Here is a 23,951-nt window from a genome sequence, read left to right as displayed (position 1 = left end):
GCTACTCCTGCAGCACCTTTAAAGAACCTTACAACAATTAAAAACACTAGAACTAGAACCTTCTAGGCCATAAATAACCATTTCACTGAACAAGCCTCCTCTTTTACTTGCTGTTTCTGAGGAGATATGTACCTTTTTATGTATTTTTATATACAAGTAAGATTTGTTAAATGAGAGATGGTTATGAAATAGGAGTTTAAAGACAGATGAATGATTGCGGTATAAGCCTAAGCTTCTAATTTAAGGATCTGTGTGTGGCAGTTATTTAACTTTTAGCAATTCAATAATTTATAGGATTAGTTGTTTTTAAATTAATAAAGTTTTTTTTTTAAAGCAGGAAAGTATATACTTGTAGGGTTAATTATTTGCCTGGTTTAACTTATGCTAAATGTGCTGCAGGAATACATCATTTTCAAATATCGAGGCTTCTTCGATTTAGCGTCTCATGACGTCGGCTTGAGACACAAAGTCTATTTCAATTGATGCAGGCGCAGGAGAATGCGGCTACTCCCTAGCGGGATCTGCAGTTTTAGAGAAGCACAAGCTTGGCCCTCATGTGGCGGAAGGCAGCAGTGAGGACGTGAGCCATGTGGACTGCGAGGTGGAAGCCTGTGGTGAGGAGGCTACGCTTGTGAACCACTGACGCAGCAGATCGCGCATGGGCAGCGCGCTGACTCAGGCATGGGCTGCGCGAGTAGAAACAAACGAGGCTTCTTTTGCGCGATGACAGCAGCATATTTGAATTGGTTAGTTTAGATAGGCAAATAATTAGTTTGTGGAGGCAGTTAAATTGTCAAACACGTATCGATTGGCAGAGGCATACAGTTTGAGCTTGTGTGATGAGAGATAAGGTTAGTTGTTGAGTTTTCTTAAATTGAGGATATTTTGGTGACCTTATTAAGAAATATTGTTCTTCAGCAGTTTGTACAAGAGATCGAAAACGAGCAAGACACTGGTTTCACTGTGACTGGAAATATAGTTAATGAGGAGGTTGCTAAGAAGTTTATTTAATATGAAATGAAAAAGCAGGTGAAGGAGACTGTGGAAGGCATTCTGAAAAGTAAGGAGAGTAAGGAGAGGAATTGTATTCCTTATCAGAAGGAGAGGGAGGAAGAGGTGATGTTGCAAGAAAGAGCAAAAAAGACTAGGCGTGTTGAGGACATTGAAATGTCAAAACGAGACAAGATTGGCTTTCATGCCATTTCAAAGAAAGGTGTCCTCAGCAGCACAAAAAGATCAAGTGTCCCTAGCGGCACACATAGAACTGATGCTTTTGGTGGCACACAGGAGGAGGAGGATTTTGATGGGGAAATGAACATGTCTGGCATAATTAATGAAAAGATATGGATGAATACCTGTTAGATTTACAAGCGGATTAATTCACAGACAAGTTTGAAGATATTGAAGTGGAGTATTCGTCAAATCAATTTGGGATCCTTTTGGAGGAGACATGTTCACACCCATAAATATAAAGCATCCTAGAAGTGGTGATTGGTGGCCTATGGATCATGTAGGTATATTTGCAAACGCATGGATTCGCAAACCCTTGGATAGGGAAGTGCGGAGGGTGATGAGAGCCTAGTGCTCAAGGCCAATAATAGATATGAAGGTGTGTGCCACACCAAATTTCGACCCAGAACTCATTAGGTTTTTGTTTTGCTTAGGCAGGGACCCAAGGAAGGGATTGAAGAGATTCTTAAAGGTTTGCTATGATAAAGTCTTGGATGTGTATGCTAATCAGGAGCAGTAGATTTGGAGTTACTAAGAGGATGGAGCCAGAGGACTGTGGCCTTACTAGGGAATGCAAATGCCAGTTTGTTGCAAGAAAGGAGAAGAGCAATTCCAATGAAAAAAGACCAAACTGGGGGACATGCGGCAGAAAGAAACTAGAGAGGATGCAAAGGGACTACATTTCAGAGAAGGCCTTGTGAATGGTGTTGAAAAGTAAGTAAATACTTTCACCTCTTAGGATATAGCATAAGGTAACATGAGAAAGGTGTTTGGAGTTTTTGGCAGGGCCAGTAGGAGGGGACCCTTTACTGGTTGTGGAGTACAGAGGTCTCAATAAAGTTCACAATACAGTTCCCAGAATAGCAGTTTAGAGGAAGAGGTTTCCAAACAAGCTCAGGTTACCAAAGGAAGAACAGGTAGACAAAACAGAAGATTGTCGAGACCTTACACACATTTGCATGCTTTGACATTTTAGCTCTAGCTACACAACAAACATTGCAACATTGTATAGTTTTGGCCAACTGAATTTTGCAGGACACCTGTAGCACACTCAAATCTCTGTTTCTTGACAACCAGCCTGCATTTTGTGCATTCTACTCATCCCCTAGGTGTTCCCTATGTATTTTCAGGCATCCACACACAAGTACGGTGCGTGAATCGTTGCAAACGCCAGTTTTCGATGGTGTGCCGACCCGTACACACGCACGCACCAGTGGGGTACGCTCCACATGTGTATCGGGTATGGCCACAATGCAATGGTGGGACGACCCGTACACACGACACGCACCAGTGAGGTACGCTCCACACGCGTATCGCGTATGGCCACAATGCAAGGGTGGGACGACCCGTACACACTCACGCACAAGTGGGGTACGCTCCACACACGTATGGCCACAATGCAATGGTGGGACGACCCGTACACACGCACGCACCAGTGGGGTACGCTCCACACGCGTATGGCCACAATGCAATGGTGGGACAACTGGTACACACGCACGCACCAGTGGGGCACGCTCCACACGCGTATGGCCACAGTGCAATGGTGAGACGACCCGTACACACGCACGCACCAGTGGGGTACGCTCCACACTTGTATCGCGTATGGCCAGAATGCAAAGGTGGGACGACCCGTACACACGCACGCACCAGTGGGGTACGCTCCACACGCGTATGGCCACAATGCAATGGTGGGACGACCCGTACACACGCACGCACCAGTGGGGTACGCTCCACACGCATATGGCCACAATGCAATGACGAGACGACCCGTACACACGCACGCACCAGTGGGGTACGCTCCACACGCGTATGGCCACAATGCAATGGTGAGACGACCCGTACACACGTACGCACCAGTGGGGTACGCTCCACACTTTTATTGTGTATGGCCACAATGCAATGGTGAGACGACCCGTACACATGCACGCACCAGTGGGGTTCGCTCCACATGCGTATGGCCACAATGCAATGGTGGGATGACCCGTACACACGCACGCACCAGTGGGGTACGCTACACACTTGTATCGCGTATGGCCAGAATGCAATGGTGGGCCGACCCGTACACACACACGCACCAGTGGGGTACGCTCCACATGCGTATGGCCACAATGCAATGATGGGACGAACCGTACACACGCACGCACCAGTGGGGTACACTCCACACGCGTATGGCCAAAATGCAATGGTGGGACGACCCGTACACAGGCACGCACCAGTGGGGTACTGGGCGTCTCACATGCTCTAGTGAATGCATGTGTTCAGTGCGTTCCAGAAGCACACACATGGCACCATTACTATAGTGATAACAGGAAAACACATGGCAGGGATGTGGCTGTGAGGTCATAATGAGGATGTCCATGTATGTGTTGGCATGGCATACTTACATGAACAGGCCCTAGGTGTGGCACACAGTCATATAGCAGAGGGAATGTGATCTACTGGCACAGTTGGCGTGTGATGGGCTGTGGAGACATGACATTTGTGATGGACCACTATTTGGTTCACATTACCCTGACACTTGTCACATGAGTAACATCATAATAATAATAAAAGCATTTATTAAGCGCATGGTTACACAGGACAACAGTGCGTCCCCGCGCTGTGAATGCATTCCGTCAGAACTCCAGAGCAGGCCCCCTAGAACAGGAAGGAAAGAACAAGAGGCACCCAATACAACTAGACCTTGGGGAACAAATGTGTCTTCAATTTCAGCCTCAAGCGCGATTCCGAAGGTTCCATCCGAAGTTCAATTGGAAGTTCATTCCAGTATTTGCTTGCTAGGAACCTAAAGGACCGTCCTCCCATCCGTGCTCTACGGATACGAGGGACCACCATCTACATGCTGCCCATGGATCTCAACAACCGTTTGGGACGATGTATGGTCATCATACTTTGGAGGTAGGTAGGACCACGGCCATGTGCGATGCGGTGGGTAATGCACAAGGTTTTAAACCGAATGCGTTCCTGCATGGGAAGCCAGTGCAAGATTTGAAGGGCATGTTGTCATGGACATGTTATCATTCACATGAACACTGTGATTGCACACTCTTCATTACGGTCATCTGCCAGGGACAGGGGCACTGTCTCACTTTACCAATTGACGCTCTGCATGACCCTGTGTAACAATGTAATGTGTGTGCCATGTAATATATTGGACATGCTGTTTGTATCGGGTAAACGTAATCCTCTTTTGGTGCATCTATGATGGGTCTGTGTCGTGATAGCAAGTGTCTCACATGTACGCACACCATGCCACAGGGGCAGTTCAACAGCTCATATGTGTGATGGCATCATAGAGCCAGACCACAGGCCACAGACATACAGATCTGCATTCAGAGGATGGCTGTGGTGTACTTTAGTAAAATGCACAACTCATGCACAATATCACTGAAATGTTAAATATGTAGCACATGTGACGTGGGTGTGTTCCTTGCAGTCAGCTGTCTGGATGTGTTGACCACCTTCTCATGCAGGTCACGTGACGTGTGTCACTGACGCAATACATTGTTCTGCTAACTCTGACATGCCCAGATGATCATTTGTGTGCTTGTCATGTCCATTTCACAGCCAACAGGGGAATCAGTTTTGTTGTAGGAGTGCCAACTAGCAGGCATAAGTGTCCATGATGTATAGCCCACGCCAGATTCATAAGTGATTTCATGTATTTAGGCAGTGTTGATTGTGCTATGTACATTGTAATTGTTGTTTGCTGATTGTTGTACACCTTTTTACCCACACATGTCGTGCAGGGCACCCCCTCTGCCAAGGCCGTAGCCTGACTTGGATGCCATGAAGGAACGCGATTGCATCCGCCGCTACAGATTCCCACAGGAGTTGATTCAGAATTTGACAGACAGTCTGGAACCATATCTACAACCGCGACACAGGTATCCAACTGCGCTGACACCCAAGGTAAAGGTGATGGCAGTCCTACATTTCTTTGCCACAGGTACGTTCCAAACCATAGATGATGTGGGGGGGGGGATGTCCCAGACCATGTTCAGCCGTGTCTTACGTGATGTCTTAGCTGCTATGTTGCAGCACATTGATGAATTCATTAAGTTCCCTACTCCACAAGAGTTGAACAATGTCAAGGGTGCATTCTATGTGCTGGGACACATGCCACATGTAATTGGGTCCATTGATGGGACACATGTTGGACTGGTGCCACCACAGGCTCAGGAGCAGGTCTTCCGCAACAGGAAACATTACCACTCCATAAATGCCCTGGTAGTGTGTCTTGCTAAGATGATGATTTCCCATATTTGTGCTCGTTTTCCAGGGTCCTGCCACAATGCATTCATCATGAGGCGGAGAAGGGTACCACAGATGATGCTGCAGCGGGCATGTCTTGTTGGTGGGTAAACACTGTTTCTCATGTATGTCTCAATGTAATTTTGCTCTCTCATGGCTTCTCATTGCACACTCATTGACATGATGTATTGTTGTAGGAGACGCCGGATATCCGAACATGCCATGGCTCATGACTCCACTACGCAACCCCAGAAGTGCCGCAGACCAGCGTTACAATAATGCACACGGCCAGACCAGGCGTGTGATCGAGCGTACGTTTGGACTCCTGAAGAGCCGGTTCAGGTGTCTCGACAAGACAGGTGGATCCCTACCATACTCCCCGCTCAAGGTGTGTGACATCTTCACCGTGTGTTGCATGCTGCACAACATGGCAGTGGAGGGGGACGTGCCACCCATCCTGGATCCTGATGAGGACCATCCACCCGCTGAGGACGAAGGCCTTGGCCAGAATGCTAGCTATGAGGAGGAGGATGATATCCGGAGTCAGCTCATACGCAACTTCTTCTCATAACGTTGAGTACCGGTAAAATAGTGTGCAAGCTACTACCATAGAGTGACATGTGTAGCATACTGTGTGTCCAGCAGACTGTACACAAAGTCACATTGATGTTTGTGGTGCAGTGTCGCACAAGTGACGATGTCATGCCACACACGAGCGCAATGCTTGAAGTTTGAATGTACAAGTGTACTACATTGTTAGTGTATTGTACATGACCAGGTCTGAAAGAATATATTCAGTGCATGACCCCTTGTGTGCCTGTCCTTTTCAGGTCGCCCTGCCTGTTGTCTGTTTGTGTCATCTTTGTCCTCCTGCAATTCCTCTTGATGATGGCAACGTCGGATGAATCTGCGTACCCTGCACAGACATGTGGAAATGTCACTTTGGGTAAGGATTCCAAACAGGCAGTTTATTGTTGGTATGGTTTCTGATTGTGTAGAAACTGTTTGTGCACATGTTGTAGGCCCATACATACATGTCACATTACCATGTATCAAATTTCATGTTGCGCCACTCCCATGACAAGACAGTCACCTTTCTTGACAGTCATCTGTAGTAGAGTTTTGACTTTGGTGAATGCATCAATGTGTGTTAACATTGACCCTGACACATTGCGGAAGGCACGGGTTGCCATTGTGTGTGACATCACAAACACAGGCTCTGTGGACAATTGCAGCCTCACTGGATGCAGCAGGATGTGTCTGAATCATCCACTCAACCTTGTGGGCCAGTACAGTTAGATTTCCAGTGAACCATGTTGTGCCGGTGTGGGCCAGTGTATGTCCCACATGTTCTGTCAACTGTCCTGTAAGTCTGTTTGCATGGATGCATTGCCCCTTGTGGCAGTATGTCATGTCACTGTCATGTCGTTACCTCAGTGCCGGTGGAGAACACTGCTTCGCTGGCCTTCTCAGTAAGTTGATGTTGACTTTCCATTCTCATGATGCCAGGTATGTTGCGCTGATTACATCACAACGTTGGGCTGTAGCAAATGTTCACAGTTGCATGGCAACAGTCTGGTGAGCTCATTGCCGGAATTCTCTTCTGCCATGCAGCATATCCTGGTCACTGTAGGGTTGTATCTTTTTGCATTGTTCCTATTTACTCGCTGTAGAGTTTGGTTACACATGCTTGTCCTGTCTAGCATAGTAAGGCACAGTTGCAAGAGGTAATGACTGGCCCCTATGGGGCTTCCTGGTGTTTAGGTTATTTCCTTCCTCATGTGAGGAGCTGCTTACAGCTCTAGTGGGTGATGTCTACTTTCCCTTCATGACCCTTACTGATTCACAGGGCTGACTACGGATTGTTGGCTTTGTGTCATTTGCACTGCTATACGTCATAATTACTGAGATATCGAGCATCAATCATACACTGTGACTTCGTTCATGACTGCATGGTTCTAATTGCATTGTAGCAGCCTAGTGAGCGTCATACATGCTCCATTTTGGTCACAACCTCTACTAATTCTCATGTGTTTGTGTTGAAGGATCTGATCTAGTCTCATTGCAAGATCTGTGATTAGTAATAGGACACAGTGGCAGTGGTTACACTACACAGGTGTGAGTGGTACAGTCTAGGTGCCGAGGTAATCTGGGAATCTGTAACAAAAAGTATGGAATCCTTATGCTTGGTTTGCTTTGTTTCAGATCTCCCTCCCTGCAGTTCCCATCCTCACCTTCTCTCGCCTGATCGCCCTAATGTGTCTGTCATTAGTAGTCAGAGCAAGGGGATATTGGGAGATGGAACCCTTCTAGCATTACACCACTCTGATGGTCACAGGTACGGACAGTCCCTGGCAGTTGTGTGGAGAGTGCATCACCAGCATTACAGGTAACATCATTGCATGAGTGTTATTGTCGTCAGAGCAATGCCACTGGGCATGTAAATTGGCTCATGCAGCATGGCCTTGCAACTAACTTCTTCCTATTGCGTAGGAACTGTGTTTCACACTGTATATTGTGCCTCATTGCTGTCCCCGCCATTATCTTTACAGTCTGCATGCGTTCAATATGGCATGGTTTACAATGATTCTTCATATGTGGTCATGTGTACAGTGACAACAAGCATGCTGTTCGTAATGGCTAATGGACCATATTGTGCATGATGTACATGGTTGTGTATGTGTTCTGTTGCTTGCTACACACAACGTGCGGGCTACAGCTGCTGACGCAGTGTGTCCTGTGCCCCGCTTGGCATTATGGTGACTCGTTCTGTGGTCGGGATGTTTGGTGACTGTTCAAACATTTTCAGGCAGTGACCCATGGGTAACCAGCCACTCCAGGCTCACATACACATCTCACTTATTGCCTTGCAAGAATCCTTGTGTTGTGTGACTGTTTAGCATGTTCTCTCGCCCTTTCTGCCGTCATGTGTTCACTCCTCCCGGCTGCAGCATCCCCAGCCACAACGCTGCACTGCGTGGCCCAATCCAACCGCACACACACCTATGAGATACTCCTCCATCCATCCATCCATCCATTATTGAAGCATGCCGCAGCTTTTCTGTGCCACTGTCGCACAACCGCCATGACAAAGGCAGATCCGTCAGCATCTGCAACATGCACACTGCATGACACTCAGCTCATTTGATGACAGATGTGACAGCATCAGTAAAAAAGCGTTTAGCTAGCAAGTCCCTCCCCTTTTTAGGTCGAGCAGACCTACTCTCAATGCGTGAGCATTGAGAGTGTCTGCTTCAGACCTTTTGTGGCCCGTATTTAGGAATGTGGACAGCTACCAGACGCGCGCTTTGACGAGGTCAGATTTCACCTCGGGAGCGAGCGTCTGGTAGCTGCGCATGCGCGGTGCAAAGCCCTCACACACAGACACAGGCAGCCCCCACCCCTCTGCATGCACACACACACACACACACACACACACACACACACAGGCGCGCGCATGCACACGCAGGCATACGGCACACATACAGGCACACTATCCCCTACCTCGCATTCTCTCTCAATCACACACAGTCACGCATGCGCGCACACATTCCCACACGCACACACGCACGCACACACACACTCCCCCCCCTGCGCCCCCCCTACCCCCCCCAGGCATACACACAGGCACGCACGCACTTCACATCAGCCCTGGGCCCCACTCACCGACTGCGCTCTTCCGGCGGGGCTCCTCACGGCGCGGCGCGTCTCCTCATCTGAATCGGGGCTCCCTCAGGTCAGAGGAGCCCCGCAGCAGGCGCCACACTCCTCCTTCTCCCTGACCCCCTCCTGGGGACCCGGGCTACACCGGACGGCAGGGCGCTCCATGCGCCGGCAGCTCGCGGACCTCGGGAGGCGGGACTTCCGGTCGGCCGCGAGCGGATTGGCCGGCCGGGCAAGAGCTTCCGGGTCGCCGCGGGCAGCGCGGCGGCACCCTTTAACATTTTTGTTTTAGGGAAATGTGCTCCCCTTCCCTGCCGTTCAAAAATCAGTGGGCGAGTTCCAAAACCTAAAAAAGTGCAAGCGAAACTGAATATGCTTGTACAATGCTCCTTTAAAGCTTTTTTTTTAATGTCGTGAGTTTGTTTTATATTACTCGTCTTGCCTATATTTCCTGACACAGAAACGTTTACCCGCTCAACACACATCACACTTAATGCTACAACATTCTGTGTGATTATGTCCACTCCATGCAAAACAAAAAAAACACCAAAATAATAAATAAACAATCATTATAAAAATAGTCAGTGAGGCTTGAGCCGACCGCAGCCTCCGGGCACCGCTGTGCAGGCATATTAGGAGAGTTTAGAGCTTGTGTGGGAATCCCGCATAAGGCTGTGCACACGCACACTTCTTGGAGGCCAGGAACTCTGAATGGCAGGGCCGGACCCTGCCACCAAGCACTGCTTTGCTGTTTATAGGCACGTATACCAACCCCAGGAAAGCACCATCCGAAAACTATTTTAGGGACATAGCTGGAAAAACAGGGCTGGTAAGGTTTCAAGGACAGGTGACAACCCCTATAAGCACATGCACTGCAAACACGCCCCCAGCATGGGGGCGCGGACTACTTGACCGGGAACCTAAACACAAAGACGCACCCGTGTTTTTTGAGAAGGCGGTTTGACCTCCCCAGGGCAAATATGTATTTTAGGTTTCGAACAGTTCCTATAGCCCGATTCCTGTCAGGAGAGGGGCAGAGTACACGTTGCAAGGTCATTTCCTGTAGGGAAACGAACTGCCTTTCTGCAGCATGAGCCGGGCGGAGCTCGCAGAGTAACGCGTGAGTGCAGCTACATGAGGAGTGGGTTGTATACATCACGTTCGCTGATCTGAATATAGCACATCGTAGGAGCGGCCTATCCATAGGGTAAGAGGGGACTATAGCAAAATTATGTTTGCACGAGCTTTAAATATCCCCAGCGTGAATCTGCTGTTATTTTTTCACAACTGCAGACAATAACGTTGTAACAATCCATAAGATTACTCATATCACAAACACTGCAAATGACAGGAGCATAAAACAGGCATTTGGAATTTACTCCAATATCGGGGAGGCAACTGTATCCCTCCCCCCGCACCCCCCGAAAAGTTATTGTTTTTCCCAAGAATGCAGAAAAGCCGTTTTCTGCGAGTACATTTTCAGCTCCTAAAATAGTGATTAAATCACGTTTTACACTAAATTTGATTCACATGTACAGGATAAAGGCGCACCGACCGGCATCTTCAGGCAATTTTAGGTTAAGTTTCACCAAATATGGAGCCATATTTAAAAAAAACAACTCAATGTTCTCACACATAGATCCCTTCAATCTTTTATAGAGACTCCTAACTCCATCCCATCTTGTGCATATGATTAAATGTAGGTCTACTGAAATGGACGCACGATTTTAGATTGCTCCGCCCACTATTTGAGACTTTAAGAAAAAAAAAAAAAAAAAAAAAAAAGAATATTGACACAGGAAGTGCTAGATACCAAATGTATCTTCTTCACATGAACATTGAGATAAAGAAGATCCAACATGGTAAACGTCCCAGTTATTCAAACAAAGGAAAACATGGCAAATTGGGTCTTGGAATTGTGAGAATTGTTAAACTTTTCCACGGGGCAGTGAGGGGTCAAGACACTTCTATGAAGATACAGGGGAGGGCGTACAAAGCATAAAGGTGGAGGATTCAAAGCCGGCACTACACAGAAGAGCCCGACGACCTGCTGATCACAGCGCAGGAAATATGCCATGGTATATATGGGGAATTGTTTTAAATAAAGCCCCAGGCTCGCTAAAATCTCTGCCGATGTGTACCAGAGCTAGATAGGTATCTGGAGCTCATATGTTGCACGTAAATACAACACATATTGCATTACAAATGCTATAGGTGTCACATTTTCGAAAGTTATAACTATTGGCATTGTAAATGACAAAGCTATTAATTTTGCTACTTTCAAAAACAAAACATAAATAAAAAAGTGGGTCATTTACAATACCAATAGCTCAAACTTTCCTAATGCGAGACCTATTGCATTGCAAATGCTTGTTAATAGTGGTGGCTGATTGTCTTTTCCTATCATAGGGTTTGCAGGTGCACACACACTTTAGTTTCACCTTAATTGATATGAGGGGACATAGTGGTTGTTTATTTGTGCACAATATTTATATTAGTTAGGTTATCACTATTTGTATTTTCCTTTTCGTTCTTTACTCACACGAAGAGAGAGTGGCCGATGATGAGAGGTGGCTAAACTGCAAATTGTCTGTCAGGAACCCCCTCTGGCGTTGCTACCATGAGGCACTCTCTCTTTGCTCATTTCATTTTCAATTTGTAGAGTGGGATCAGACCTTGGTGGAAATTTTATGTAAACGTGAAACACACCATGACCATATGGATTAGTGTCAAGGTACACATCTGAGGCAGTAGTATAAATTGCCCATATAACTCGGACATTCGTCGTAAGGAATTTGGTGTGAGGTGGTTTAGGCCTTTTTGTTGTTGAACAATGTCTGAATGTGGGGTGGCATTTTCTCTTTGTTCCCCCTTGTGCTCCTTTTGAAGGAATGACACATGTGACACAACAGACTCATGCCCCAGCCAATCTCCACACAGTGAACACCAGAAAATCATCCACCTGTTCACACGCTACCACAAACACACCCATGACCTGCCTCTCAGGCTGTGTGTGCAACTCATACTGACAACACGATGCAGACACACTTAACAGTGCAAGTACGTACAACCAGGTCATGTGCCTAGTACTGCACACACACTACTTCCAGCAGCACCACATTGTAGTCTATTACCTCATTAACATAACAGCACCACATATCGCCTCAAATGCTTTCACGTGGTAGTACGCAACCTCAGAACACCACTTCTGAATAGCCATCACAAACGGATTGTCAAAATCCCACAGGGATCACACAACCAATCCAGGATTATGATTGGTCAGAATTAACGGGGTAAACCTCAGAGTCACATCCAACACCATGGACACACTCTGCATTGTCAAACATCTGCACAGCCAGTTTCACACCAGCATCCTGACCAGCCCCATTGTAACGATCATCTACAGCTCTCCCATCCTACACACAAAATTTGGCAAAGCCATCTATCAATCAATCGATTCATTGGTAAAACGCACTACCTACCCTCGCCGGTCTCACTGCGCTGGGGGGGTGGCTGCTACTGATAACAACACCCTGGGCTTGAGAAGTATTGTGAAGGGCAACAGGTCATGGGTCTGTTGTTGACTTGTAGGGAGGGTGTTCCAGGTCTTTGAGTCGGGGTAGGAAAATGGTCCGTTATTGGTCTGTGTTTTTCCCGATGTGAGTGACAGTGGCGAGAGCATGGTTGTTAGAGCAGAGGCTGCGGGTGGGTGTGTAGAAGCTGAGTCTGTGGTTTGGTATGGTGGTCCTGCGTGGTGTAGAGCTTTGTGTACGTGGATGTGGATTTTGAAGCTGATGCTGTTGTTGACAGGGATATTTAACAACAAGGGGTGGTGATGGACAGAGTTTCTGAATTAAGCAGAATACTCTCACCCAGTCAAGAGATCAGGGCTAGATCCAACACCGTTTTTTAGCTCACTGCACCATCCCAGCTCAGAACCTGGCTATATGCAAATTAGTCTGTTCCTGTCCCAGTGCATGATGGGAACAGGACAAACCAAACTACCAAGCCAATTCTTACACTGGGAAGGAAACAAGCTTCCGGGGACCGGTTTCTGGCATTTCAGCCGTCGTCGGCCCGGCTTGCTTGAATCCTGAGTTTGCAGGAGACTGTGGCATTTGAATACATTTGACCTCACAAATGTATTGGAATCTGGGTACATACAAATACATCAATGCATTTTGTGCTAGTTAGATTTATTTTTGACTCTTGTGCGTGTAACATGAATAGGTGCTGTACAAGGGGGAAATCCAAAGTTCACAGCAGGAGATGTGATGCCTTACAGTATGAGTCAACAAAGTCCAGGCCACAGTGCTTGGCATCATTGGGCACACTGCGACCAGCAAGTCCATGTGGGAAAGTCTGAAAGTCAATCGGGTGATGCTGTTGCCCTCGAAGGCAAGATGCCATACCAGGTGACCTGGTATGGCAGGTTGAGTTATGCCTCTCAACGTCTGGACCGTGGACGACCCACCTTCCTTGGGAGACCCTCACGTGCAGGCCTTGACAATGCATGGGATTCTCCGTCTGACAATTCCTCCTCCTCCTCCTCCCTCCCTGTGCCTGTTGTTGGTCTTTGCCTAGATGTGTCTGGCCTTGTGACACAGGGAGGGCGCTGCATGTTGACAGCGATCAGACGGAGTGATTGGTTAATTTCCCTATGCACCGTCAGGAGCTCATCTAGTCTTGCCTCCATCCATCCCTGGTGTTGTTCTTGACTGGCATGTAGCTGGGCCTGCTAATCTGTCATTTTGTTGAGGGCCTCCACTACCAGGCTGAACTCCCTGGTGTCCCGCCGGTGTACATCCATGATGTCTCTGAGTTCTGCCATACCGGGCCCTGCAGCTGGGTGGTCAGGTTCTCGCCTCCACCGTGCGCCACTCCCACCACCCCTACCCACACAAGCCGGACCTGCGTTTTTGGGCACATCATGTCGACGGGACCCATGAGTGCTGGCAGTGGAGGTGTTGTCTGCCACCTCATGGGTGCCCGGCGAACCATGTCCCTCATTGTCAGACTGGCTCTGTTGTGGATCATGGGCAGGGCTCCGAGCTGTCTGCTGGGATGTGGCGGGAATGGGTATGGTGGTTGGAACAGATGTGTCTGTTCCACCTGCTGTAGGGGTTTGGGATCCAAAGGGGCCTGGTTGGTTGGAGTAATCCACAGTGTGTTGAGAGGGCTCGCTGACGGTGGGGTCAGTGCCGCGCTGAGCCTGGGACTGGGCTCCATCTCCCCCCTGGTTGGGGGTAGTTTCCACACGTCCACCTGTGGGTGTGAGAGACAAACACTGTTAATGCACTATCATGCAACATCCATATTTAATATACATAGTCGTTAGCAATGTTCCCCCTGCTTTGGATTGTTGAAATTGTTCACTTGTGTATGTGTATATTGTGGGGTGAGATTGACGTGCTCATGGATGCTTGACATGTTGGGTACTGTTGACGATGACTGTCATAGCCATTGCTGTGGCTTGTGTCGCCAGCACCACACAGATCCAGCTGTGCTCTGTGTGGCCCAATCTTCACAATGCAGTGTCAATAATTATGCCTGGTTCAAGCATGCACAGGGTTTTAATGCAGCATGTTTATGATGGCGACTGAGTGGAATTTTGCTGATTTCATTCAGCAACTTTTGAGAGGTGTTGCTGTGCTGTGACAGCCACCCACTGCCAACCCCAAAGGACTAGTACACCCACTTCAGGCACAGGGCTTTAGGACGTGGTACTTCTGAAAGATGCATTACCGTGTCAATACCCAGGTCCATGGTGCTACTTGAGTGCATCCACATTATCACAAAGCTGTGGCAACAGCATTGTGATTCAGCACTGTGCTTTATTTGTTTGGATACGTCATCAGATCAGTATTTTTGAGGTTGTGTTACATGACGATTGTGACAGTGGTGCACTCCATTGCCTGTCTGTAAGGGGTGTGTGCGACAGGCCATGCTAGTACTTTGAGTGCGATTGGTGTGTCTGTCCCCCCATGAATCATGCTGCCATGATAGTTGTTGTGAGTTTCTGTGCAGGATATCTGACCTTGTCCTGGTGTTAGTGTTTGCACTGGTCACAGGAGGTCCTTGTGCTGCCTATACCAGGGCCCAGTGCCAGCTATCTGGTCAGTACTTTCACACTTCCTGTGCATTGAGCATGCTGCATGGGTGTGTACCTGGGCCATATGGGTTGAGTGCAGCCTCATCCCCTACACCTTGCACACGCACCCTCCCCCTTGCAGCCTTCTGCCGCTCCCCTTATACACAACCCACATACTGCTGGGAGTCATGGCCACACCCCCCCAAATCCCCCTACTGTTAGGCACTGCTGGGAGTCATGGCCTCACCCCCATACTGTTAGGCACTGCTGGGAGTCATGGCCACACCCTCCCACAACCCCAACATACTGTTATGCACTGCTGGGAGTCATGGCCTCACCCCCCTACTGTTAGGCACTGCTGGGAGTCATGGCCACACACACCCAAACCCCCCCTACTGTTAGGCACTGCTGGAAGTCATGGCTACACATCCCCCTACTGTTAGGCACTGCTGAGAGTCATGGCCACACCCCCTACTGTTAGGCACAGCTGGGAGTGATGGCCACACCCCCCTTACTGTTAGGCACTGTGGGAGTCATGGCCACACACCCCCACAACCCCCCCTTACTGTTAGGCACTGCTGAGAGTCATGGCCACACCCCGCCATGGTTAGGCACTGCTAGGAGTCATGGCCACACACCCCCACACCCCTCCCTACTGTTAGGCACTGCTGGGAGTCATGGCCACACACCCCCGCAACCCCCTCTACTGTTAGGCACTGCTGGGAGTCATGGCCACATCCCCCCTCCTGTTAGGCACTGCTGGGAGTCATGGCGACACCCCCCCACAACCCCCCCCCTACTGTTAGGCACTGCTGGGAGTCATGGCCACACACCCCCCTACTGTTAGGCACTGCTAGGAGTCATGGCCACACACACCCACAACCCCCCTACTGTTAGGCACTGCTGGGAGTCATGGCCACCCCTCCTACTGTTAGGCACTGCTGGGAGTCATGGCCACACACCCCCCTACTGTTAGGCATTGCTGGGAGTCATGGCCGCACCCCCCCTACTGTTAGGCACTGCTGGGAGTCATGCCCCCCACATACTGTTAGGCACTGCTAGGAGTCATGGCCACACCCCCCCCCACAACCCCACTACTGTTAGGCACTGCTGGGAGTCATGGCCACCCCCCACATACTGTTAGGCACTGCTGGGTGTCATGGCCACACACCCTACTGCTAGGCACTGCTGGGAGTCATGGCCACCCCCCCCAAACAACCCCTACTGTTAGGCACTGCTGGGAGTCATGGCCACCCCCCCAAACAACCCCAGCTGTTAGGCACTGCTGGGAGTCATGGCCACCCCCCCACACTGTTAGGCACTGCTGGGAGTCATGGCCACACCCCCCACATCCCCCCTACTGTTAGGCACTGCTGTGAGTCATGGTCACACCCCCCCCCAACCCCCCTACTGTTAGACACTGCTGGGAGTCATTGCCACCCCCCCCTACTGCTAGGCACTGCTGGGAGTCATGGCCACCCCCCCACATACTGTTAGGCACTGCTGGGTGTCATGGCCACACCCCCATACTATTGGGCACTGATGGGAGTCATGGCCACACCCCCCCCTACTGTTAGGCACTGCTGGGAGTCATGGCCACACCCCCCTACTGTTAGGCACTGCTGGGAGTCATGGCCACCCCCCACCTACTGTTAGGCACTGCTGGGAGTCATAGCCACATACCCCCACACCCCCATACTGTTAGGCACTGCTGGGTGTCATGGCCACACACCCCCACACCCCCCACCCCTACTGTTAGGCACTGCTGGGAGTCATGGCCACACCCCCCACAGCCCCCCTACTGTTAGCCACTGCTGGGAGTCCACCCATGTTACATGAATTGTTTGTATACTTCCTAGGCTCAACGGCTCCTTCGATTCCGTGAACTCCCACCGGTGGTAGCAGGGCCATGACTTTCTTCTCTCAGGGATGGTATTGTGCATGTCTGCGGGAAGGGCCACCTCCAGTGTGATGAACGTTGGCGTAGTCCTCATCCATCTTGCGATTGACCATCCGCCGCAGATCATACCACCTGTTCTGACAAACCACTCTGGTGAACCTGATGGGTGCAACAGCATTGACCTTCTCGACGATCCTCTCCCACAGGCGTGTCTTTTCAGCTATGCTGGTCTGTCTGACCAATGCACCAAACAGCTGTGGAAAAACTCGGATGACTTCATCTGTAAGGATCTCGATCTCTGGGTTAGTGAACTTTGGATTCTTTGGTGTGGTCATGGTGTGGGGTGTATGTTATTGGGGGGTTATGGTGTATATGGCTGAAGGTGTGTGGGTCTGATTGTGAAGGGGTGGTGTGTGAATGAGATGGGTGTATGTGTGAAGGTGTATGGCTACAGTTGTTGGTGTGCTGTCAGTGTCTTTGCACAAATAGGTATGTTGCAAAGGATGATGGGTTATATGTGCGGCCCCTTTTATTGGTACATTTGTGGGTGTGGCTTATTTTGAATTTTTTGTGGGTGTGTCATAAGGGGTGGTTGTGACTTGGGCCCTCTGTTTGCCTGTTTGGATGTGGTCAGGACATTGTTTTCCTATGGTGTGTACACTGTAGGCTTGTTTTGTGGGGTGTGCGAGCCGTATTTGTTGGTACGAGTCGTATTTGTTGGTGCGGCTGGCAGTTACAGTAGTTTTTCGGGCCCGGGGTACGTGTACGCTTGATTGTGGTGTGTGTGAGTCGTATTTGTTGGTGAGGCTGGCAGTTACAGTCGTTTTTCGGGCCCGGGGTACGTGTGCGCTTGATTGTGGGGTGTGCGAGTCGTATTTGTTGATGCAGCTGGCAGTTACGGTTGTTTTTCGGGCCCGGGGTACGTGTACGCTTAATTGTGGGGTGTGCGAGTCGTAATTGTTGGTGCGGCTGGCAGTTACGGTCGTTTTTCGGGCCCGGGGTACGTGTACGCTTGATTGTGGGGTGTGCGAGACGTATTTGTTGGTGCGGCTCGCTCATACACAATGTTTTCCATACGAATCGTGCTTCATGCGGGACTACGTTTGCCCGTACAAATCGCGTACTTGGTACCTGGTCTGGATCGTACTAGTTAGTTCGTACGGCATGTTTACAAATCGTACGGTTGGAGTTCCGACGCCATTTCATATGGGTATTCGATTGTGGTTCGTACGGGTCGCTGATATTCGGACGTATTTTGAGAATTGGGATCGTACTACCCAATTCGGACAGACTTTTATCAGTCGTACGGAGACGGCTACGAATACGAATCGTACGACGGATTTTTATCCTGAATCGGAATCGGCCCCAAGGTTTGTATGCACTAAAGAGCTTCAAGAAAGAACTGAAAGGACAGTCTGTGTTAATGAAGATGGACAATGTGTCAGTGGTGACTTATGTCAACAGATGGGGGGGATGAAATCCCGAGGTCTGGTGGATTTGGCAAAGAATTTCTGGACTTTTTGCTTGGAACACTGGATAGTAGTGAAGCTAGGGTACCTACCTGAAGATTTAAATTAACCGCAGTTTGTAATTCAAGACATTTTTAATCTCAGCAAATAAGGACTTCTAAGGAATGCAAAAGGAGAGGCACATCCTTTAGTTCAGAGCAAGGTACTGAACCTTCTTCTATGGAAGGTATCGGGAGATCAAACTGTTTCAAGGGACTGTCGAGCAAGGCTGCAGAGTTGCCGGAAGAATCCTGGCTCCAGGAACTAGAAGTAGGTATAGAGGGATTTGGAGAATATGGCTTGTTGGTGAATGAAAAGGAGTTTGGATCCCCTTGAGGCTCCTGTGGTTGAGGTGATTATTTTTTTTAGTAGAGAAGTTTGAATAGGGGTTAGAGTACTGGACAGATAATTGCTACAGGTCATCGATTTCAGCAAGTCATGCACATGTAGATGACAGAACAGTAGGCAGAAGTGTTATGGTATGCAGGGTTCTAAAGAGTATGAGGTTGAAAAAGCCTCCTAAGTCAAGCTACAGTGTGTTGTGGGATGTCAATGCTGTGTTGTTACTATTTTTGACATGGCTTGCAAATAAATGCTTAGTTTTGAAGAGACTTTCTGAACAAATGGCAACGTTATTATGTTTAGTGTCATGCAGGAGAGTTTTATTTTTTTTAATATAAACTTTTATTGTTTTATGCAAGGAGAAAAAAAGAACAAAGCACAGTCTGATTTCTAAGCATGAATACAGCACAATATTGACTAAATACATCAAGAAAACTAATTACATTGCCAAGTTTCTGATTTCGATATAAAAAGAAATCGAGAATAAATACAAAAAAAAATAAAGTAGTGACCCTAGAAAAATTGAAAGAAAAAAAAAAAAAAGAACGAACGATAAAGAAATAACATTCTAGCACAGCTGTCTATATCCACTCAGTAATTGGGGCCCAGATTTTTTTCCCATTTCCCTTTTTTTCAGGCCTTTCATTTTGTAAATTGCTAATTCAATATTATACATAAATAACAGTTTTTCACAGCAATTGTGTTTCTGGACTGGGCCCAGGCCACTAGATTGGACATCGGACTAATCCTGTTGGACGCTGAAAAAGCGTTTTACAGAGCGACCTGGACCTATCTATGGGATATCTCATCTAGAAAGGGTTTTGGCGCGGGATTTTTAACAGCTCTTGGTACGCTGTATGTTGACCCTAAAGCCTCTATTCAAATTAATTCTCAAGTTTTGCCTTTTTTTCCAATCACGCGGGGTACTAGTCAAGGGGGCCCGTGCTCCCCTTTACTTTTTGCATTTTATATTGCTCCCTTAATTGACCGGTTTAATAGGGAGGAAAGAATTAATCCAATTACTTTAGCTAACGTTAATTATCGGGCGTTAGCATACGCCGATGATATTGTCGTCGTAACAACCGATGTGCAGACAGCGTTACCTGCTATTAATGACTTAGCATCTCAATTTGAAGGTTTTTCAGGGTACAGGCTTAATCTGTACAAGACCCAGATTTTATATTCGGGGGAAAATCCTCCGGCTAATCTATCCCTGGCCTCTGAGGTGACGTACCTGGGGATTAAGATCTCTTTGCCGATTTCGAATATTCCTGAACGGAATTTCAATCCAATCCTTGCCAAAATAAGCTCTCAGTTAGAACGTTTAGATCATTTTCATTTATCATTGTATGGAAGAAACAATGTTCTTAAAATGCTGGTCTTACCGAAGGTATTATATATGTTTCGCACAATCCCGTTAGATTTTCCCACCTGCTGCTTTAAGAACTTGGAAACAGCAATTTCTAGATTTTTGTGGGGGTACAAAAGACACAGCAAGGCCTTTAAAAAAATTATCCTCAGTAAGGAGTATGGGGGTTGGAATGTTCCACACTTTCTTTTTTATTACATTGCAGCAACCCTTCAGTTTATTAGTCCACTGATTATCGGGGATGGGGCCAGAGTTTCTCTCTGTAATACTTATTTATTAATTTATAACACTTGTAAAGCGCACTGTTACCGTACAGTGTCCTGGCGCTGTCTTGATAGCTCCTGAAACTAAATCCCCGGATTAATTTACAAAAAGCCATGTTTTTAGCTTTCTCCGAAAGGTCATCAACTCAGGGGACAGTCTGAGTGCCACTGGAAGGGCATTCCAGGCGACCGCCGCCCCTCGGCTAAAACTCCTGCCTCCCCCAACACACTTTCCTAATCCGTGGGGTCTTAATCAGTCCCAGAGTGGCTGACCTCAAAAGTCTACTCGGTTTGTACAAGTGAAAGTATTGCCCCAGGAATGCTGGACCTATACCATGGGTCGCCTTAAAGACAATGCACATGCTTTTAAATTGGATCCGCTTCTTTATCCCCTTAAGTGCTGCCGTCGGCCAACGGTCGTCGCGAGCACTACCTTGCCAGTGCTGCGCACGACCGTTGGCCGACGGGCCAGCATTCGTTCTTCGAACGTTCAGCACTGGACACTGAACGTTCGACGCAGCTATGAGGTTACTGGCAACCAATGTAGTTTCACCAGTTCATGAGAGATGGACGCAAACTTGGGCAGGCCTGTAAGTAGGCGCGCTGCTGCATTCTGCAGTATCTGTAACTTGTCAAGTACTCCTTGTTGGGCTTCAAGGAGCAAACTGTTGCAGTAATCCAATCGTGAGAGCACTAAAGCCGTCACAACTGTTTTTTTACATTCCCCTGGAAGAAATGGAAGAACCTTCCTAAGGATTTTCAATATCCAGTGGATGGACGAGGCCGAGGCATTTACCTGAGGTCTATAGGAAAGTCTGTCATCAATAATGCCCCCCAGGTTCTTGACCTTATTGACGGGAATAGGAAGAGTCCCCATCTCTTCTGGCCACCAGCTCGGGCACCAAAAATTGACTGTAGAGCCGAACAGTATCACTTCGGTTTTAGCCGAATTGAGTTTGACAGTTTCCGGCCGTCCATTTGCTCACAGCCTTCATGCATTCCTGGAACTTGCTGGCCATGTCAGTCTCCCTCCCTGGTAGCAGTGACACCACAATCTGTGTGTCATCTGCGTAAGATGTAAGTTCAAACCCATGGGAGCGGATGACTGGGGCCAGGGAGGAGACGTAGACATTAAACAAGGTAGGGCTAAGTGAGGAACCCTGAGGAACCCCACAAGGAGGTTGAAAGGGTTTCGACTCAAAGTCCCCTAGCGCTACTACCTGGACCCTATTGGTCAGAAAAGATCTCAAAATGTCTAAGGCCTTCCCCTGGACCCCACATTCCTCCAGCCGGTCCACCAAGATGGCATGGTGGACCGTATCAAAGGACGCAGACAGATCCAGCATAACAAGGTCGGCACGACCTCCAGAGTCCATCACCCCACCCATTTATGAATTACTCATGGGCGAGGGAATTAAAGCTAGCTTTCTTAGAGTGATTGAACCCAGTTACTACAATAAAAACGATTTAAGACTGTTAAAGCAGCTTTTAATGTCCGGCAAAGAGTTCGGAGACACTTGGGGGTAACAAAACTGAATGTGTTCACACCTTTTTCGGCTTCTAGTTTTTTACCAGCCCCCATTTTTTCTGATTTAGTGGCCATGAGTGGGGTATGAAAGGAATTAATCATCTAGGGGATCTGTCTGATGAAGGCCAAATGGTCTCTTTTTCTGATTTACAGACTAGGTTTTCTTTAACCAAGAATGATTTTTTTAAGTTCTTACAAATCCGCAGCTTTCTACAAAGCTCTTGGCAAGCAGCAGATAGTAATATGAGGAAGATTCCTATGTTGGATTTATTGGGGAAAGTAACACCGATTGGCACATTGTATCAATGCTTGATACAGGAGTTCCCGGACGATTTACTGAATTGTCAACTAAATTGGGAAAGAAAGCTGGGAACTTCAGAAAATAATATATATAAGTCAGTTATCTTGGCTAGCAGTTGTCTGATGCAGGAGAGTTTTAGATGTAAAAACGTAAGAGGTAAGTAATGGTCCCAGAAGGGGTGTATTTTGAGGTCTGGATGAGGACAAAAACAATGTCAGATTCCATTTTTTATCCAGTTTGTGGAGGAGAAGTTGTGTGTAGTGGATTGTATGATGGAGTATATGAGCACAATTTTGAAATTTAGAAAACATGGGGAAAAATCAGTTAGTGATATCTTACGTGAAACCTTATGGTGCGAGGAGTACAACAACGATTGCAAGATGAGTGAAAGATGTTATGAAGGAAAGTGGTATTGATATAGACAAATTTAAATCACATTCTTTACGAGGAGCAATCTGCAAGAATAAACCCTCGTACGGCTGTAACTTCAATTTAAGCTGGTTTCCCTTAAAAGATGACACTCACGACAAAAAGCAGAAGCAAAGTTTCTGAAACAGTGGGTGATGGCAAAAGAAAATATTCACAAATAGCCCCATGTTATAGGTCAAATAATGCAACGAGATAAAAATCTTTAATTAGCCTACGTGGTCAGCAAGAAGGTAATGGTAACAATGACTTGTTTGTTGAAGAAGTGTCTGAACACACACTGAACACACTTCATTAGCATAACATACTTCTATTCTACTGCAGTGTTTTAAGTAAGGGAAGATGGACACGGTGTGTAATTATTACAGTAAGAGTTAAGCACCAAACACTGTCCTGAAGAAGACTATTGCAATATTCAGTAAGGAACACAGATAGCCCAGAGGAAAGGCTGCAGCCCTTACTGTGTAATCTGGCAGTTGGTGGGAGGGGGAAATTATTATGCATTTTATATATATATATATATATATATATATATATATATATATATATATACACATACATATATATATATATATATATATATATATATATATATATATATATATATATATATATTCTAAGACAGACGTAAAGGTGGTTAACTGGGTGCTCAAATTCCAAGGGAAGTTAATGTATGTGAGTGAGGATGATGCAGGCCTATCTATGATTAAGACTTTACTCCAAATTACCATTACTGAAAATACACCAATTTCCAATAAAGAGAGTTAGGTCAAGAGCTCTTTGCAAAGAACCTCTCAGTAAGTGGAAAAAGAGAGAGCGAAAGGTGTTGAATAAGTATTGTAGAGATAAACCGAGGGAACCAATACCAATCAAAATAAAACCACTATGAGAGAAAAATATTGAATATCGGTGATCATATTTCCTTTTTGTTACATTTGGGAAGGCCCACTGACGCTGGATTGATGGTCAATGCATTACTTGAAATCAGAGAGCACAGAGGGCAGCCAAAAGAGAGAAGCCACAGAAAAAGTGGGGCTGCATTATGTATACTCAACCAAGATGGGAAGAGCATACAG

The 23,951-nt window shown here is 47.4% G+C and overlaps 1 protein-coding gene and 1 pseudogene across 2 annotated transcripts in view; both read right to left on the bottom strand.

Moving 5' to 3' along the window:
* The window catches only part of SMAD3 (SMAD family member 3), a 448,888-nt gene that overhangs the window by 407,395 nt on the left and 17,542 nt on the right, over window positions 1-23,951 (bottom strand). The window lies entirely within an intron of this gene.
* LOC147733387 (uncharacterized) lies at window positions 13,595-14,913 on the bottom strand (annotated as a pseudogene).

Source organism: Lissotriton vulgaris, chromosome 2_1 (genome assembly GCF_964263255.1).
Source record: "Lissotriton vulgaris chromosome 2_1, aLisVul1.2, whole genome shotgun sequence".
NCBI classification, from domain to species: domain Eukaryota; kingdom Metazoa; phylum Chordata; class Amphibia; order Caudata; family Salamandridae; genus Lissotriton; species Lissotriton vulgaris.
The sequence above is the reverse complement of the archived record's forward strand: the minus strand, read 5'-3'. Positions and strand labels throughout refer to the sequence as shown.